The sequence below is a fragment of the Ranitomeya imitator genome, chromosome 8 (genome assembly GCF_032444005.1).
Source record: "Ranitomeya imitator isolate aRanImi1 chromosome 8, aRanImi1.pri, whole genome shotgun sequence".
In the NCBI taxonomy this organism is placed as follows: Eukaryota; Metazoa; Chordata; class Amphibia; order Anura; family Dendrobatidae; genus Ranitomeya; species Ranitomeya imitator.
The window spans coordinates 68,859,022-68,874,295 of NC_091289.1; the positions used below are offsets into that span (position 1 = coordinate 68,859,022).

The 15,274-nt window shown below is 40.8% G+C and overlaps 1 protein-coding gene across 1 annotated transcript in view; it reads right to left on the reverse strand.

The window, feature by feature from the left end:
* The window catches only part of GRIN2B (glutamate ionotropic receptor NMDA type subunit 2B), a 939,810-nt gene that overhangs the window by 819,804 nt on the left and 104,732 nt on the right, over positions 1-15,274 (reverse strand). The gene's annotated exons all lie outside the window — the stretch shown is intronic.

A 15,274-nucleotide genomic window follows, 5' to 3' on the forward strand; every position in this document is an offset into this window, starting at 1 on the left:
GTGGCCTTGGCCAGCTGCCCTTCCATGCATATCCATGAAGACAGGAGCCCTACTGTTCAGGTAGAAACAAGCGGCCGCAATGTTTCCTTTTATATGACTTGTAGGAACCTGAGAGGTCGGACACCCACCGATCATAAGATAAAGCTTTATCCAAAGTTTATGACATTACTTTACAAAATAGGAAAAAAATTTCTCAAGTTTACGTCAATAAGGAATAGAGACATAAATTCAAAACTTACAATGAAAAGTGGCATTTTTTAGAAGGTTTTATCAGTTTTGTTCTGTTGGAGGGTTTACTGTCAGTGTTTATAGACAAGTACAATCTACTTCTAATATTCCCGACATCTACCACCAAATTGTATTCAAGATAGAAAATGTGATAAAAATGTCTGCACTAGAAAAACAATTGGCACTAAAACCAGATCAGATCCATGTCCTCTTTCATAAAAGCACAGAAACCGAAGGACCAAAACAACACCGATAGCTCAGATTAGGAGAATAATCCTCCACTCTTCTTGCTGTACATTATTTCATTTTCGCAATAATATAACGTGAAATAAATATGATATACCATACAGCTTATAGCTCAAAGTATTGTCCGAGGGGCAGAAGGAATGTATAATGCATTTCTAGAACGTCATAACAAGAATTACATTACCCACTGGAGACCAAACAAGGAGACATTTTGCTTGGCAAATGCAATTTTTACGTTATTTCAAATAATATAACCCTTGTGATTTACTGAGGAATTCTAACCCTATTCTATTTTAATAAAGCACTTTTAGTCCAGTTCTTACAGACCTTATGGTCTCTAGGTCAATATTATCTTCCCCAAGATCACCCAAAAAAAACAACAACAACAAAAAAAACAGTAAGTGTTGTATTTTGTGAAGTTTTTAATTCTTTTCAGTTCTCCAACTTCTGTCTACCTGGGGAAAACTGAGCATTATTGCCAACCACAGAGGTCAAACAAGTGTTAAGCAGGGTGAGAATTACACTTTGTAGACATGTATGAATGGTTCTATACAAAGATTACTGGCAAAATCTAAGAAGGGGAGAAGACCAGCTTTGGCTACTGGGGAAAGCTCAGCTTTAAAGGGGCTCTCAGTGAAATAAAACAAAAATAATTGAAGGAAATGTTATTAGAAAAAGTCCTAAAACTTTTATTAGAACATCACAATCATTTTGTTTTGGAAGGTAGTCATTATAGAGTTAAAATGGCAGCCGCCTTCTTACATTGACAAAAAAACAACAAACCAGCTCAATATAATAAAAACATTTCTTTTAAATAAAAAAATATAAATCCATACATAAATGACTTACTAATACATACACAACCATTTCAGACAATACAAAGACAAGCCCCTAAAGACAATGCCGACCTTCCCCAGAAACTTGCTTTTACATAAACATTATTCCATAATGAGATCTACAGGTTGCCAATAAAGTAGAGAAAGATTGTGCCAAATGTCCGATCAATATATATAGAGATCAGTAAGCTAGTAATCAATTGACTACATGATCCCCACATGGTATCAGTACCTGCAGATATCGTGAGGCAGGGAAGGGAGATGAGAAACTTGTCCTAGATTGCTAAGACACCTTCCTGTACGCATGTGCAGTAGGAAGCTCTACTGAAGAGACCTGGAGATATCTCATACCATGTTTTGTCATTCAGAGTGCTGGTGTTGGCAGCAGTGTGAGCAGCCTCTTCTTACCTCAGCACTCCTGGTATCTCCAGTTTTGGATAAGATAGACAGGGTGGACAGCAGTGTGAGCAGCTTCTTCTTATATCAGCACTCCTGGTATCTGCAGGAGATGTAGTCACGGGGATACTAGGCGGCCTGTTTCTTTTGGCTTGTTAAAACAATTGGGAGGGGTCTTGCCTTCTGTATGTATATCGGATTTTGAATGCTGTTTGTTCAGGTTGGCTTTTTCTTTTGCCTTTTTTGGGGTGCTGAGGCTGGGGGAACTGGTGTCTCCCAGTAAGAGCGTGATGGGGGGTATTTTAGCGACGGATGTGCTGTTATCTTCCGATTTTGGTGAGTTTTGGTTGCGTAACCGATCAGGAAGTTCGAGTTAAGAGGGTCGTACAGGGTAAGGTTGCCAGTTCGACCATGTGTTCGGTGAGTTGTATGGTGAATTTTTGGATGCTGCGGCCTAATCGGGATGGGGCTTTGTTGTGTCATGCCGACGGTACATTTTTATCCAAGTATCAATTTACGGTGGTCTTCAAGAAGGTGGTTCAATTGTTGGGCCTGGATAATTTGTGTTTTGCGCCTCACTCTTTTAGGATTGAGGGGGCGACGGATGCCGTATTGGGTGGTTTGGGGGTGGATGTCATTCAGCGGATTGGTCGGTGGCAGTCCAATAGGTATCGCAGTTTTGTTAGGCTGCAACGAGTGATCGCGGAACGTTAATTCTTCATGAGTTTTTGGTGCCTTCTTATCTTGTTAGGTTTTTTCTGAGTTGTTGTGTTTCTGTTGTTTCAGGGTCTCTGCCATTATTGGTTTGGATCTTCGGTCATTCGTTCTTTCATTGGTGAGCTTTGCGTGCTGACATGAGGAAGGAGGGTAGACAACTTTGTTTTGAATGAACATTGGGGGTGGTACGTTGGCTCGGTTTTAGGTGAATGCTATGGAGCAGGGTATTGCGGGAGGTGCATAACAGCGTGAGTTTGGATAGGGCTCCGGATATTTTGGTTTTGCAAGCTGGGGGGAATTATTTGGGGTGCGGCCTTTCCGGGAATTGGTTAGAGATATAAAGCAGGATTTGTTGCGTTTGTGGGTTTTGTTGTTGTTTGTTGTTTGGTCGGAAATTGTGCCACGGAAGCGTTGGCGGAAAATACGGTCGTGTGTCAAGATCAACAAGGCCAGGATAAAGGTGAACAGGGCGGTGTCATCTTTTGTGTCTCGGTGGGTATTGGTTGGCTGACAGCGTTCATTTGAATGCAGTTGGCAGTGAATTTTTGACTCTGGGTCTACAGGATGGGATTGAAAGGGCCATAGCTTTTAGGTATGGTGGGGTCTCGGGCCTTTGAGAGGTTCAATGGCCCTCGTTGTGGCGGCTGGGGGGAGTCCTTGGAGTTGGTGGAAATTGGTTTGGGGGATCCATTGGCATATGGGTCCCCTGTTTTTCGGAGTTCAACAGGTTTCGGATCTGGCGAAATGTGGAGGGGATTTTCAGCTGGGGTGGTCGAATCCCAGAGAAGTTTATCGTGAACAGTTAAACCTTTTAGTTTCTTGGTGCTCCCGAGCCAGCGTGGTAACGGCTGGGAGTAAATCAGTGTTACTGTTATGTTCACGATTATGTTTTTGGGTATTCACCAGATTCTTTGTAGCTTCAAGGACTCTTCCTAGTATAAGAGTTAATGTATATGTGTGTAATTATTTATTTGATGTGTTGAAATAAAAGGCTGCTATGGCCAAGTTATTCCAAAGAAATTATTGCCATGTGTTCCTTGTGTGAATGGGATTATGGGTATTGGGCAATGGTTGGGTAGGGGGGGAAGTTACAGGGGTGGGTTGGGGGTAAGGGGGCCCTTGGTATGCCCAAGGACTCGACAATGCCAGTGTCATGTTGTGTGACCCTAATCTTACAGTTTCACTTCACTGGCATTTTCCGCAGGCTCTCTGTAACTTCCCATCATCTCTGATCTAATGGATGGAGACTAGTTGGTATAATGTCTCCCATAAACCATGCAGAGAAGATCCTGTCTCTCTATCTTTCTGTATCACTCCCACATAACAAAGAGCTGGGGCGCAGATGACATTATACAGCAACATTGGTTGAGAAGAAACACTTACTAGAAAGCAATAGCTAAAAATGGACTCTGATCTGATTTTAGAAGTTATTCAAAGTGAATGGTGAGTTCAGGAGTTGGGGAGGAGAAAAAGTGTCTGTAAAATGGAAAAAGTGGCATTTTTTATAAAGTATATGATAAGAAATTTATACACTCTTGTACTGCTGAATAATGCACGGTTTCGTGAAATGACAGCTGACCATTTAATAATCAGACCTGAGACAGGAATCTACTTCTGAATTACCCCAAATGAGAGCTAATCATTAACCCTTCCTCATCACAGAGTTTGTACAATTGTTAATACTGATAATTGTAGCAGCAACATTTTAACCCCTTCCCAAAGTGTGACATACTGTACATGTAGATCACACACTGAGTGCCAGTTTCTGAACAATTTGGATTAACGTGTGCAGCACAGCCTGAAGCAAGTCATATACTGTATATCAAACAGCTCTGGGCCGAACAGACGCTTCCATCTCCCCCGACTCCCCCATAAACACACACGGATCGGTCGAGCGTGCACGTTCATTGCCTAAAGGTCTGAAGCCGTTCTGTTCTGACTCATACGTTTTCAAGCCAATGTAATGATAACTGCTCAGTGTGGATGCACAAAATAATGTAATATTAAAGCTGATCATTCATAAATAACACAGCTATGGCAAAGAAGGCTGACATACTAGATCAACAGATCCTGCCACTAGTGATCTAATGGCCAGCTGTAGACAGATCTCTGCTATGTCCAGCACAGACTAAAAGCCCCCATTCACATTAGATGGCTGTCGGCCGATTGCTGCTTCAGCTGATAGTTCGGCCGACACCATCTGAGCCGCCTCTCCCATGCACGCAACGCTCGATCAGTGTTCCCTAAATTAGATTGTCAGCTCCAATGTCAATAATTCTGTGGAATTTATGGCGCCATATAAGTGAGTACAATAATTAAAAATATGAAATTTGAACTGTACTACTGTCATATAGAATATTCTTATAAAGTGAAGATACTTAGTGCATAAATTGGCTAATTTTTGGGAGCCCACCAGCCATGGCAAGGTGACCATTCTTTGATGGGACCGTAAACCAAATATTTCTCAAACATGCATCTCTCAGGCTCAAAGTCTACCGAAAATAGCCATGTCCAAATGGAACAGAGCTAAAACTCAGCTTTGATTAATAATAATAGTAATATTAATTCAGTGATGCAATAAGATTCTATATACTGCAGAATGCACATTATTAACCCTTTATCTGCGAGTGCCTTTCAATCTGACAAATTCTATCTTTTTCATGCCATCATTTGTTGTATGCAGTATCTCTCCCCTAGAAACAATACAGCCATACATAGGCCGCCAGTGAGTGCCGGCTCGCCGCATGTACACGTCCTAATACCGCGTGCGTTTCTTACGTTGCAGTTAAGGAATGTCATTCCCTTCTCTCCAGCTTCTACGTTCTCATGCGCAAGATATCTGGCAAGATATTCTCCATTTCTTGCTTGATGAGTGCAGGATTTCTGCTTGAAGAGATCAATGTGCACATTTGAATGTTTTATTCAGGAGATCAGTGGGCATGTGTGAATGTTTTATTCAGCAGATTATTAGGCTGTATATGTGCTTCAGGAGATCAGAGTTTTAATATTACATGATAAATTGCTTCTTCCTTAAGAATGGATTGTGCAAATGTTTACATTTAAAGAGTGGCAGATTCTTTTGGAGAGAAGGTGGGAGACCTAGCAATCAATTCAGGGTGTAGTTGTTCTGGATGAACACAATAGCTCTAGACCTTATTGTCTAAACTTACCACTACAAGTGGTAAAAAATGTGTTTAATAAATGAAAACTGGTAGCACAACGCATTTTAACCACCACTGGTTGTCTTCATAAGCTTGATGAAGACTAAAGATGCTTGGTCTTAATTATGTATAAATCATACAATGTGATTATCTGGTTTTTATTTTTAGATTATGTCTCTCACAGTTGTAGTGTATCTATGATAATAATTACAGACCTGTCTATTCTTTGTAGGTGGGAAAAACTTGCAAATCGGCAGTGTATCAAATACTTATTTTCCCCACCGTAGGATGTTTGGTGGGTCCACACCTGCACAGGGGCCCACTGGGGGATATACTTGTTCCATTTCCCCTGTCGGACAGCCTGAGCCTGAATCACAGCTAGTCAATGCAACAACTCGTCCATACATGCGGTTCACAGCCGCCTCTTCAAACCCATGAAAGTAATCATGTCTCCATCGCTCTTTTATCCAAGCTTTAAAAAAATAAATGTAAAAAGTTCATGTTTTTATACCTGAATAAAAGAACATTGAAGAAATATTTACCCCTTCCTGATTAATTCCATGGATTAAGAAAATAAGTAGTGGAGAAGATCTACCTTGAAATTGCAATTATATTTTTATATTGACTTCTAACTTTATTCTCTTAAATAATAACTACACTTTCAGGAAACCGGAATTTGTAATCATTTTGAGGGCTGGGAATTGAGACCACCAATGATTGGTAAAAAAAAAGGCACTAACCAGAGTGTGTATTCCTTTCAACATAGAAGATGAGTCTGTAGACTTTCCAATGAGCCCGTCTTCCATCTATGAGGAGAGCAGCGTTTGCTAAGCATTTCCGGCCCTTTATTTTAGCTATTGATGGAGGTATTAGTGCCTGTAACCATACCAATCAAAATTCCAACATGTGTCTATATCAATATAGAAAAAAAATGCAAACCATGGGTTCTGCTGATAATGACCATCCAAAGAACAGAGAATGAACTCGTGGTTCCATTCTTGGTAAGATATTCGGGCTACACATTTCAGTATTAAACTGGTATCTTCATCAGGCCAAGAACCTGATGAAACGACTAATTCAATATCGAAATGCGTAGCCTGAATATCTTACCAAGAATGGAACCACGAGTTCATTCTCTGTTCTTTGGATGGTCATTATGAGCAGAACCTGTGGTTTGCATTTTTTTTATATTGTTCTGTATCCTATGGTGTCTTTTGTCCACCATCACTCAGGGAAGGGGCAGCCATTGATAGAGCAGAAGTCTACAAGCCTTCACTAGGGTTAGGTCTTTAATTCCAAAACTCCAGGAGAGGAGCGCATCCCCCACTAATCTTGTATTTGGTCTATTGGTCTTTTTATCTTTTGCATCAACTGTTGACATGTCTCAATAACATATCTAAAGTTTTGGGAAAATGCCGGTACTACTTAAATACAGGTAAAATATATATCATTGTACCGTGTTAGCCAGTAGATAGAAAAATATTACAATTTGGGAGTCCTAAGTAGTTGATACCTTTTAACGGCTCACTGAAAAGAAGGTAACAAATTGCAAGCTTTCCAGACTAATCAGGTCTCTTCATCAGGCAAAGACTAACACAATTTATCTATTGCATTATTTATGTGCTAAGTTGTGTATAAATATGTGATTCTTCAGATGTTTTATTAGTCTTTGACTGATGAAGAGACCTGTGTAGTCTCGAAAGCTTGCAATTTGTTACCTTCTTTTCAGTTAGCCATTAAAAGGTATCAACCACTGAGGACTCTCAATTCTAAATATTTTTCTATCTACTGGGTACTACTTAAAGGGTGGTTTCCATCCTTATGGTATAGTCAAGTCTCCAGGTAACAAAGTAAGTAAATACAAAGTCAAAAACATTGATTGAAAGAGTTTTAGCCCTTCAAGTATTAGGTTTTGATCTTGAAGGACTCTATTAATATGCCAATGGTCTACAAGCTAAAACTAAATTATAATGTAGCTGATCTGTGTTGTTGGTGGTGTAGTTAAGCAAGCATAGCACACTTTTTGTCTCTCTGGTGGTCTTAGGAGATTTTCATTCTCCCTTAAGAAGTCTCTGGTTTTATTTCTATGCTGCCTTGTTATTAATATTTGAATCAGTAGCATGCTAACCTCCGCATTCCTGCCCATGGGAAGGGAGCAGTGATTGTTTCATAACAAATTATCCAAAGCTTTCAGTTGGCAGACTCCTTGCCATCTATAAACCATTCTTATGTTTCTGCCTCCTGCTCGGACTGTCGTGGAGGACGATTTATAATTAGAAGTGTTCATCAATCAGGATTCTGTCATCCTATACCAGGCTTCTGGAAGGGAACACCTTTACATTTATAGCTACACTTAGCTTGACAAGAAAAGTACAGGAGAGGTTCTTATGTCCTGTTCCTGTACACTCAGTTTGAACAAGATCTAAGCTTTGATTTGTGGGGAACCTTGTGCCAAGCCCCCCAGAAAACACTAACTATAAGACAGCATCGGCCGGCTGTACACTGCTCATAGGAGACTGGAGACAGGTTCATAGGCTTAGTATCAAGCCCATCTTCAGTCCTTGAGGCGCGCACTTCGGCTCCTAAGTTTTAGCATCTGTTGAAGGGTCTCTACAAAAAAGGTACCAGGGCTGTAATGCCTAAATAGATTGTAATTAGTGGCGATGTGGAGTCCCTGCAATATCTGAGTAATTAACATAATGGGCACAGTAATGCAAATAAGAACGATGGCAAAATATTAAATAATTTATGCAAAAAAGCAACAAAAATTAATAAGGAAGTTATCAGCAAATAAAACTATATTACATAACTATAAAACAGATAGAAAATACTCTCTCATAAATATATATGTATATAGATACTATATATATATATATATCCACGGCTGTGTTACTGGGCAAAAATTTTAGTCAGGTGCGGAAATTCTGCAAAGTAAGAATGATTTAATGAATAGAGAAGTTTATAGTTTATTTTATTTCAGTAAAATGAAATGCAAAGTGAATGAACTAGAGAGAAATCTATATCCAATCAAAATTTGATGTGATCGCCTTTTGCCTTCAAAATAACATCAATTCCTCTAGTTACACTTGCACATATTTTTAGAGGGAACTCAATAGAGAGGTTGTTCCAAACATGGTGGAGCACCAAGCACCAATCTTCTGTGGACGGTTTGCGCACATCCTCTGTCTCTGCATGTAATCAAGGACAGACTCTCTGGTGTTGAGATCAGGGCTTTGTGGAGGGGGAGGGGGAATATCATAATTTCCAGGGCTCCTTGTTCTTCATGACATTGACTGTATGTTTGGGGTCGTTCTCCTGCGGCAGAATAAATTTGCAGCCAATTAGCAGACAGTTACCACTGCCAGATACCACTCCTCTAGTGGAAGGTAGAGTCATCATAACATCCGTGTGTTATCATCCTGGAGAAACAGACTGGTTTTTTTCCAGGGTCATCCTTATGAAAACTCAGCCAAATTTCATCCAGAAAACGTGGACAATTTTCCACCAATTTTCCCTTGTGCGCCGTGTGTGTCTGTGTGACGTCCATGTGAGATCCGTTTTCATACATCTATATTAGAAAATGCACATGATCAATCAGTTTCTCAGGTTAATAATAGAAATGTAGATGACACACGGATGTTCTGTGTGGGATCCGATTTTTTTTTTCGCTCCCGTAATTTTGAACGGGAGAGTTTCACCTAAGGTTCTCAAGAGAATACTGCATGCTGCAATTTTTTATCACAGACCATCGGGCAGAGAGAAGCATTGTCCATCTAAACAGCCCTACTGAATAACGTGAGTCAGTGTGCTGCCTGAGTATGGTCCGATCACACATCAGACAGCACACATTACATTTACATGACTGGCTAAGAATGGAGGAGGAGGCTGAGGCAGTGGAAGTGCACTGTCCCACCCAGAGCACCCACTTCCTGCCTCATTTGCATATTACATCTGAATTGGATTTCTATGCTACAGAGAAACAACGTGGGTTAATAAAGGTATGGATTTACTACTTTTTTTAAAAAACCTACACAGACTTATGCAATTTGCTTAGAATTAGCTGACAGATTCCAGATGTAACTACATACAAATGATTTACTGCAAGCAGGCGTACAGTCACAGCTGAGGGATAGCATGGGCACAAAAGTCTCATCTATGCACAACTGAGCTCCGGATGCAGGTGCTGGGATTGGACCAGGGATGTCCAAAATACGGCCTACAAGCTTTCAGCCCAGGTCTCCTATGAATGAAGTCCTCCACAGATTTGCTTTTTGTGCAGAGAAGCACTATGAGATTGCACACACGCAGCGTTTAATACTGAATGCAACTGTGCTGGCACATACTAGGCTGGATTCATTCCGATGGTGGCCAGTACCAACATCATGACATTCATTTTGGGTGGAATGAGCGTGCTCTGCCTTCCCATCCCCCTCCCACCATCATAGCTCTGAAGCTGCAGCCTGTAATTTATTCCATCTCCAGGGTCTAGTAACTCTCGCTGTTTCCTATATGCTAATCACTTATAATGAAGGTTTTATCACCAGGACATTATCACTGCTGTGACTAGCTGTCACATGAGCCCTGGTTTGATCATGCCCCTTCCTCTGATAAGCAGCTCACTATCAATAGACAATGTATATACAGGGTCTGGTGGGGACAGCTTTCTCAGCTGTGCTTTATGCTATATCTAAAAACTCTGTTTTACAGCTGCTGCACACATTAATGTAAGCGATACATTGTTGGATTCAGGGTCTCTGCCTATATCATGCAGCTCTCAGAAGAAGTAGCAAAAAATGGGTAACAGATTCTCTGCGGCCCAAAAGAACTCTATTTCTTCCAATGTGTCCCAGAGACACCAGAAGGTTAGCCACCCCTGTCCTCAGATGCATTGAGGAGTTAGAGAAGGATCGCTCCAATTTCAACCCATAGGCATTCCTGCAGTGAGATGCCAATGGGTTGCTATGGCAACCATAAGTCTAACAATGACTTACGTGTCTGCCATATCCCTCAGCCTTTCACTTCCCACAGTTGGCAGGTCCTGTTAATCAAACACTGACAGTTTGTAAAGTATATTATTAACTAGATGGTAGCCCGATTCTAATGCATCAGGTATTCTAGAATATGTATGTAGTTTATTTATGAAGATTTTAGAATAATACATTGAATACACAGGATTCGGCCGGCCGGACTGCACCTGTCACTGATTGTTCGCGGCTGGCCACGTAGTATATAGCACAGCCACGTAGTATATAGCACAGCCACGTAGTATATAGCACAGCTACGTAGTATATAGCACAGCCACGTAGTATATAGCACAGCCACGTAGTATATAACAGCCCATGTAGTAAATAGCACAGCCACGTAGTACATAGCACAGCCACGTAGTATATTGCACAGCTACGTAGTATATTGCACAGCCACATAGTTTATAGCACAGCCCACGGAGTATATAGCACAGACACGTAGTATATAACAGCCCATGTAGTACATAGCACAGCCACGTAGTATATTGCACAGCCACGTAGTATATAGCACAGCCATGTAGCATATAGCACAGCCCACGTAGTATATAGCACAGCCACGTAGTATGTAACAGCCAACATAGTAAATAGCACAGCCACGTAGTGCATAGCACAGCCACGTAGTATATTGCACAGCTCATGGAGTATATAGCACAGCCACATAGTATATAACACAGCCCACGGAGTATATAGCACAGCCACGTAGTATATAGCACAGCCCACGCAGTGTATAAAAGCCCACATAGCATATAACACAGCCACAGTTTATAACAGCCCACGTAGCATATAACACAGCTCACATAGTATATAACAGCCCATGCACGCAGTGTATAACACAGCCCACATAGTGTATAACACAGCCCACGTAGTGTATAACACAGGCCACGTAGTATATAACAGCCCACATAGTGTATAACACAGCCCACGTAGTATATAGCACAGCCCACGTAGTATATAACAGCCCACGTAGTGTATAAAACAGCCATAGTATATAACAGCCCACGCACGCAGTATATAACACAGCCCATGTAGTATATAACACAGCCCACATAGTGTATATCACAGCCCATGTAGTGTATAACACAGCCCACGTAGTGTATATAACAGCCCACGTAGTGTATATAACAGCCCACATAGTATATAGCACAGTCCACGTAGTATATAGCACAGCCACGTAGTATATTGCACAGCCACATAGTATAATGCACAGCCACATAGTATATTGCACAGCCACATAGTATATTGCACAGCCCACGTAGTATATTGCACAGCCCACGTAGTATGTTGCACAGCCCACGTAGTATATTGCACAGCCCATGTAGTATATTGCACAGCCCACATAGTATATTGCACAGCCCACGTAGTATATAGCAATGTGGGCATCATATCCCTGTTAAAAAAAAAGAATTAAAATAAAAATAGTTATATACTCACCTTCCGTTGGCCCCCGGATCCAAGCAAAACGTTTACCGATGCTCCTAGCTCGCTCGGGTCCCAAGAGTGCATTGCGGTCTCGCGAGATGATGACGTAGCGGTCTCGCGAAACCGCTACATCATCTTGCAAGATCGCAATGCATGGAGCGGTCACCAGAGCGTCGCGAGGAGCGGGAAAGGCCTGTTCTGGATCCGAGGGGCCGACAGACGGTGAGTATATAACTATTTTTTTTTTGTTGTAAACGTTAGATCTTTTTACTATTGATGCTGCATAGGCAGCATCAATAGTAAAAAGTTGGTCACACAGGGTTAATACAGCGTTAACGGAGTGCGTTACACTGTGGCATAACGCGGTCCGTTAACGCTGCCATTAACCTGTGTGAGCGCTGACTGGTGGGGAGTATGGAGCGGGCACTGACTGCGGGGAGTAAGGAGTGGCCATTTTGCCGCCGGGCTATGCCCAGCGCTGATTGGTCGTGGCTGTTTTGACGCGATCAATCAGCGACTTGGGATTTCCGTGACAGACAGACAGAAAGACAGACAGACAGGACAGACAGAAAGACGGAAGTGGACCTTAGACAATTATATAGTAGATATTGTCAAAGGATTGTCGATTCAGATATCTCTTGTGGGTAAGGATTGTGAAACAAAAAACAAAAAAGTGTTTTCAAATGTCTGAAAAAAGAAGCATTAAAGAATCCAAAGTCAAAGTTTTAATCATAAAAAATGGTGTATTTGTGAAATAAACAGCCCAGTAAAAACGACTCATTGTATAGAATTATAATAATTTTTATCCTGTACTCTGAAGGTCGTAAAAAATATGAAAACTAATAACATAATTGCTAGTGATGAGCAAGTATACTCGTTACTCAACATTTCCCGAGCATGGTCTCCGAGTATTTCAGTGTGCTCGGAGATTTAGTTTACATTGAAGTAGCTGCATGCTTTCCGGCTGCTAGACAGCTTGAATACATGTGAGGATTCCCTAACAAACAGGCAACCCCCACCATGTATTCAGGCTGTCTAGCAGCCTGAAATCATGCAGCTGCGTAGTCCTAAACTAAATCTCGGAGCACACTGAAATACTCGGAGACCACCCGAGCATGCTAGGAGAAACTCGAGTAACGAGCACACTCGCTCATCACTAATAATTGCTGTTTTTGTTCATCTTGGCTCAAAAAGTTAAATACAGAGATCAAAAAGTCGTATGTATTCCAGAATGCTGACAATAAAATGTAAAGCTCGTTACACAGAACAATGGCCCCTTTTACAGCTCTGCAGACAGAAACGTGAAAAAGTTAGGGTTTCTTACAATATGATGACCAAAGTAAAAGCGATTTTTAAAAAAATTTTTTTTGTAAAACATAAAAAAGGTTTAAATTGGCTATCACTGTAAATATATCAACCTCCGGAATGAAGGTAATAAGTCCATTTTTCTGCACATTGAACTGTTTAAAAAAATTAAATTGTAAAATTATTCCAGATGTCATGTTTTTTGTTCATGCCTGTTACCTTAAAAAGCAATTAAAAAGTTATCAAAAAGCTGTATGTATCCAAATATAGTACAAGTAAAAGCTACAGCTCGTCCCACAGAAAACAAGCTCCAACTACAGAACAATAAGAAAAAGACACTGTTGTGCAAAAGTAGCAAAATGTTAAAAAGCCTTATGTCAATTTGGTATTGGCTTGATCGTATCAACCCAGAGAATAACGATAACCTGACAATTATACCTAATGATGAATGGTATGTAAAAATATAAATAAACAAAATATAGAAACGCTCTAGTTTGTTCAATTTGCCTTCCAAAAATTAATAAACAATTCTAAAATGTTGCAGGTACCGCAAAATAACACCAATGTAAACTACAACCTGATGGAAAATTGTGAAATTTATGGCTCTCAGGGTATGACCACCCAAAAACAAGTGATTATCTTATCAAAGCCTATTTGTTTGCACATAAATAATAAAAAAATAAAATAAAACCATAGAAATTTGGCATTACCCTAATTAAGCTAACACTTTATTTGCGCAGCAAAGTGAATAGCGTAGAATTTAAAACGCAGTCAGAATTGCTGTTTTGCTCATAATCCTTCCCATAAAGCAGGGGTGGGGAACTTGACGCCCCTGGGCCATTTACAGCCCTCGATGACTCTTTATCAGGCCCCCTGGGCAGATTCTCAGGAACCGAATTCTTGGGCAAGGAGCTGTATTTTGATTTCCAGCAGCTCATTAGTTTCTTCTTGCTCTGTTAGCAGACACACAGTGTTCACTACTGAACACTGAAGGGCATGCAACGAAAGATTACGTCCTGACACCAGTGCCAGAGTCAGGATGTACTTTGTGGGCAGAGTTTGTAAGGCCCCCGAAGGATGGTACAAATATCCAAATGGCCCTTGGCAGAAAAAAGATTCCCAACCCCTGCCATAAAGAATTAATAAAAGTTTATATATAAATTCAACTTACCTCAAAATGATGCTACTGAAAAACACAACTGATCCCGAAAAAACAGGCCATTATATGACTGTGTCACCGAAGAAGTTACAGCTCATTGAGTGTATTCATAGAAAAGTGGAAAAAAAACAAGATCTGTCATTAAGCCCAAAACTGACTGTGATGCCAAGGGGTTAAGCTGGTTTTATAAATGCTCCTACTAGAGAAATAGTTTTCTGTCAGTCACAATTGTCAGTCATTGCCCCGGCGATATTAGCTGAGCTCAGTCCCCTGCTGCTCCTTGTGTGCCTGAGATACTGAGAAGATGAAGTGATTCCATAATATGTTGAGAAGACCACCTGTTCCGGGCAACCATTCAACTCAGTCATTGCTTTTACAAGCAGATGATGGAGGCATGTCTTCAATTTTCTAATTTCGTACCCATGCTTCTTATGCACTAAAGGACGGAGAGATTGACACCGCTTTTACCAAGCACCGTTTCCTATTGTTCCACCACTGACTGCTTAGATCTCCATAAATACAGCCGGCTTCTAGCCACAACTCATTTTCTATGGCGTGGGTAAAAATATACCTACCATAACCTGACTGTGTCACACTGTGAAATTCGCAGATATCTACATTTCAGCAGCAAAGAACTATTGATCTCGTAGGTGACAGTTAACCTGATATCGGGAAGAAGTCCTAAACTATGGGAGAGTATTTCTTTCTGAAGAGGTTTAGATGCTTCCTGAATCTTGTTTGTGTCCTCAAGTGAAGCCGTCAGTAGGCTCATCCCATTGCACC